The sequence below is a fragment of the Neomonachus schauinslandi genome, chromosome 7, assembly GCF_002201575.2.
Source record: "Neomonachus schauinslandi chromosome 7, ASM220157v2, whole genome shotgun sequence".
Taxonomy (NCBI): Eukaryota; Metazoa; Chordata; class Mammalia; order Carnivora; family Phocidae; genus Neomonachus; species Neomonachus schauinslandi.
In genome coordinates, this window is record NC_058409.1 from 80,110,603 (window position 1) to 80,116,349 (window position 5,747).

General features: G+C 33.6%; 1 pseudogene; it reads left to right on the forward strand.

Moving 5' to 3' along the window:
• The first annotated feature begins 3,302 nt into the window (after window positions 1-3,302).
• Window positions 3,303-3,455, forward strand: LOC123325324 (annotated as a pseudogene).
• Window positions 3,456-5,747: the final 2,292 nt, after the last annotated feature.

Consider the following 5,747-nt stretch of genomic DNA (forward strand, 5'->3'; position numbering starts at 1 on the left):
GGAAGCAAGGGCAAAAATGAACTATTGGGACTTCATCAAGATAAAAAGCTTTTGCACAGCAAAGGAAACAGTCAACAAAACCAAAAGATAGCGGACAGAATGGGAGAAGATTTGCAAATGACATATCAGATAAAGGGCTAGTATCCCAAATCTATAAAGAACTTCTCAAACTCAACACCCAAAGAACAAAGAATCCAATCAAGAAATGGGCAGAAGACATGAACAGACATTTTTCCAAAGAAGACATCCAAATGGCCAACAGACACATGAAAAAGTGCTCCACATCGCTTGGCATCAGGGAAATCCAAATCAAAACCTCAATGAGATACCACCTCACACCAGTCAGAATGGCTAAAATTAACAAGTCAGGAAACGACAGATGTTGGCGGGGATGCAGAGAAAGGGGAACCCTCCTACACTGTTGGTGGAATGCAAGCTGGTGCAGCCACTCTGGAAAACAGTATGGAGGTTCCTCAAAAAGTTGAAAATAGAGCTACCATATGATCCAGTAATTGCACTACTGGGTATTCACCCCAAAGATACAAATGTAGGGATCCGAAGGGGCTCATGCACCCCAATGTTTATAGCAGCAATGTCCACAATAGCCAAACTGTGGAAAGTGCCAAGATGTCCATCAACAGATGAATGGATAAAGATGTGGTGTGTATATACAATGGAATATTATGCAGCCATCAAAAGGAATGATAGCTTGCCATTTGCAACAACGTGGATGGAACTGGAGGGTATTATGCTGAGCGTAATAAGTCAATCAGAGAAAGACATGTATCATATGATCTCACTGATATGAGGAATTCTTAATCTCAGGAAACAAACTGAGGGTTGCTGAAGTGGTGGTGGGTGGGAGGGATGGGGTGGTGATAGACATTGCGGAGGGTATGTACTGTGGTGAGCGCTGTGAATTGTGTAAGACTGTTGAATCACAGACCTGTACCTCTGAAACAAATAATACATTATATGTTAAAAAAAAAAAAAAAAAGAAGAAGAAGATATCAGGAAGGGAAAAATGAAGGGGGGGAAATCGGAGGGGGAGACGAATCATGAGAGACTATGGACTCTGAGAAACAAACTGAGGGTTCTAGAGGGGAGGGGGGTGGGGGGATGGGTTAGCCTGGTGATGGGTATTAAAGAGGGCACGTTCTGTATGGAGCACTGGGTGTTATATGCAAACAATGAATCATGGAACACTACATCAAAAACTAATGATGTAATGTATGGTGATTAACATAACATAATAATAAAAAAAAAGTTAAAAAAAAAAAAAAAGAAGACAGCCAGTGCTGTCTAAACAGTTGTTTCTTAATTATGTGTATCCATAACCCAATTTTTTGGACTAGAAAAAAGGTTTTGCTATTAAGCATTGACATTCCTTATTACCTAATAAAATTTATTCCATGTTCTAATACAGTCAGTTTTATTATAAGACAATAATGGGGCTCTGACCTAATTATAGAACGAATTTTTAATGTCAACCAAAACAATCCTGACTTTAATTAAAAATACATTTCATCTCTAATCCTACTGGTATCCAAAGTAAATATTTTGATATATTAATTTCAAATATATTGGTAATATTTTTTATTTTGAAAAATATATATGTTGGCCATAATAAATTTAGGAAATACAAAGAAAGTTAAAAATGAATGTAAATATCCTGTAATTCTTATACATAAAAATAACAGTGACTATAATTGAAGATATCCTTCCGATCATGATATGGATAGTATGGATAATTCATACCTTACAATAAAACATATAAGATAAATATTTTACATACAATGTTACTTATTTTTCCTACTTAAAAATAGCTCCTGAACCTCTCTTATGCCATTGTATCCTTCTGTACTATGCTATCTAATTACAGCCTCACAGTCTCCCAGCCATTCAACACACTGTCCTTATTAGTATTTTCTAGATATCAGACAACTGGTAGTAGTATTATTTAATTATTATTTCTAAATTACATATCTTCCATTTTAAACATTTTTTAGTGCAGTTTTAATCTGAATTTAAACATTTATTTAGCTTCAACTATGGACAGTTTATTTTAATGTTTGTTGCTGGTTTCCTGTTATAAGTTTTCAATTCATACACATAATTTACTTTATTTTTCAATAATTTATGTAATTATTTAAAAACTAATTTGTAAATTATGTTTCTGAACATCTGCATATTTGAGGATATACTTTTTTGGGTCACATATCTAAAAATCAAGTTCATTGGGTATAAAAATATTGAATACAAGCTTTTATATGTCAAAGCTCTCTATTTTTTATTTTAATTTTTTATTGCTGGAGAAAAGTCTATTGCCATACTAGTAACTCTTTTATATTCAACAAAGTTTTTCAACCTGGTATTTTTCATATTGTTTTCTCTTGTGTGTGTGTGTGTCTGTGTGTGTGTGTGTGTAACAATTTTAAAATTCAGCAGGTACCAAAATGTGTATTACTTGTTATTAAATCTATTGAAACATTGTGAAATTTTTCATCTGAAAAAAGAACTTGATTTATTCATCTCTGGAAAAATTTCTTATGTTCTAGACTTGATTAATTGCATTTTGAAAACCTTTTTTTCTGAATTTTCTTTTTATTCTGAATATTTCTTTAGGTCATTTTCATGCATGCATTATGTCCATGTGCCTTCATAAAGCTACTCCTATGCCATGTAGTACAAAATGTTTTCAGAACTCTTTTTTTTTTATTCATTAACACTTAAAAATAAGACTCTGATGTAATATTTGCCAGTAAATAAATAATTATATACCTATATAGGAAGATTCCACTTTAATGTTTTAACCCAGAGGTCAGCAAACGTTTTTGGCAAGGAACCCAAAGTAAATATTTGAGGCTTTGCAGGCCATACAGTCCTTGCCACAGCTACTTAACTCCATCACTGTAGCCAAAGACAATATGTAAATAAATGAGTGTGGCTGTGTTCCAGTGAAACTATATTTACAAAAACAGTTGGGGGCCAAACAGGGGGCTTCAAGGCATAGTTTGCCAACCCCTGCTCTAATCTATAAGGTGCTTTTGGCTCTCTCCTCTTAATTATAACTAGAGAACAAGGTGATACACAGATCCAACATGATGACCTGCCTCTAGTGTAGTACTCTAGTATTCTAGTGCAATTCTCTGGTATTCTAGTACAGTACTCTAGTACAGTACTACTACTGTGTTAACCCAGGGAGCTCATCTACTTCCAGTGCCTTGGTCTGATATTTGAACTTATACATGCTTGAAAAAACTTCATACCCTGGCATATTCTGCTATCATAGATCTTCTTCAAGCTTTGCACAGTGGCAGTATCGTAGCCAATGAGGTTTATCCGAGGCGCGATTATTGCTAATTAAAACTTTTCCCATAGGTCTTCTTCAGCTGCTTATCTGTCCTGCCTGTAGTACTCTACTCGTGGGGACTATTTATCCAACATTTAGATGATCAAGCCTGTGTAATTTTCTGGTTATCTATTGTTGCAAAATAAATTATCACAAATTTAACAGCTCAAAACAACACACATTTATTACCTTACAATCACCATGGGTCAGGAATCTGGGCATGGCTTAACTATGTTTTCTGCCTAAGCTCTCAGAAGACAGCAATGCAGATAATGGCTAAGTAGTGTTCTCATCTGAAGGCTTAATTGGGGAAGAACCCACTTCTAAGCTCACTTGTGTTGCTGGCAGCATTTCTTTCCTTATAGTTGTAGAACTGAGGGCACCTCCTTCTTGCTGGTTATTGTCTAGGGTAAACTCTCAGCTTGTATAGGTTATCCACAGTTCTTTGCTAAGGGGGTTTTTCCCAAAATGAGAGCTTATTTTTTCAAGCCAACAAGGAGAGTCTCTAAAGGGAGTTTACTAGCAAGATGAATTCTCATGTAAGGTAATTTGATCATGGGAATGACATTCCATCACTTTTGCATATTCTGTTGCTGGTACCAAGTATAAGCACCAGGAGGCAGGGGTGATCAGGCCACCTCAGAATGTATCTGCAACACTATTGACACTAAGCCTCTAAATTAGGAAATAAAGAACAGTAAATGTATGAACTATTTTTTTGCCTTTATATTTTCATCTGTTTTATAGGTAGCATGTGTATACCATAATTGTAGGTTATGAAGCCTTAGAGCTAATTCCCTGATTTGGAAAATAGATTGTTAATTTTTGTATCTTTTCTAATCTTCAGAATTATTACTGGTGGAAATTATTAAAGGTTGCATCAGATACTTTTTAGCCAAGTGGCATTTTAAAGCAGAGATCTCCAGGACCAGTCAATTCTAAACATAGTATTTCATTTGAAACCTCTTGTCAAGAAGGCAGAACTTTCCTGTGTCCATTTAATAGAGGTAAATTCCTTTTAGGCAGCAACTGCTCAAGCATGATGGTTTGAATCCAAAGGTATCATCATGATCTTGTAACAGAATAGCTTGACAAAATGACCTATGCTTACCAAGGTTTGCCAAAGCACCCTCATTATGTTTAGAAGTTACCTTGACAAGGCTAGTTCACATATGCTCGTATTTCAAGCTATTGTAGCTCTGATACTTACTAGAAAGGCAAAGGACAGGAACATAAGTCAAAATGACTTGGCCAAATTAAGTTCAAGGACAGGTAAGTGGCTGTTATTAAAACTTGAATCACTCATCTACTGATTTCATATTCTTGAGTCATTATTACATTCTTTAAGCTACATAGCTTACCAGTCATTAACAAAATAGTTTTCTGAAAAATGTAACTTCTGTAACATTAGCTCCCTCACTTTAGAAATTTAAGGCAAAAGATACATAATATCTGCAAATTGAGATTTAACATTCCATTTATCCTCTCATCTACTTTTATAGAAGTAGGTTTAATTTATAATTAGCCCTGGGTTTTCTCCTAAAATGATTAATTATTTCTGTAAAAATGCATGTGGATTATCTAAGATTGTTATTTGAGAATATAACCTTTTAATATTTATGCTATGATTTAAAAAAATTTTTTTCCTAAAAATTAAGGCTTATCTTACACATATATTCTTAAGAGTTTCTTTTTAAAATTTTATTATATTGGTTAGTTGTATCTTTCATATTTAATCACTGTTAAATATTAAACTTTGTTTTTAAAAAAATTATTATGAAATATATCAGACAGTCTTAAAGACTAAAAAGACTAGTATAGGAAACCTGTGTATCCCCAATCCAACTTATACAAAATGTTGAAATCATGAATATTGCACTTAAAAACTCCATTCCCCACCTCTTCTCATTATATTTAACCATTTTCAAAAATTTGGATGTTGTCATTTCCATCTATTTCTTTTTTACATTTTTTCTGAAAAGCATATGTATACAAAACATATATTACTGTTTTATACCAATTTTTTTTTACAAAATCTATTCTCATATATGTAACATTATGCAACTGTTTTATTCAGTGATACAGTCCTGAGATTAACTTGCATTATTATGTAAACAATAAATAATTTATTTTTATTTCTCTGTATAAATCCATTGTATACATAACTACAGTTTAGAATCCATTCTCCTGCTGGTGAACATTTAAGTTGTTTTGTTTCTTTTCCCTATTTAAAGACACTGCTACAAAAACATTCTTGCCTATCTCTGTCTCCCTATACAAATAAATAAGTGAAAGATGTTCTGTGTTCTATAACTTGAGGGGACGTTACTGTGTTATATGGTGAGTGTATCTTCAAATTTGCTAAATATTGCCAAATTGCTCTCCAATTTATACC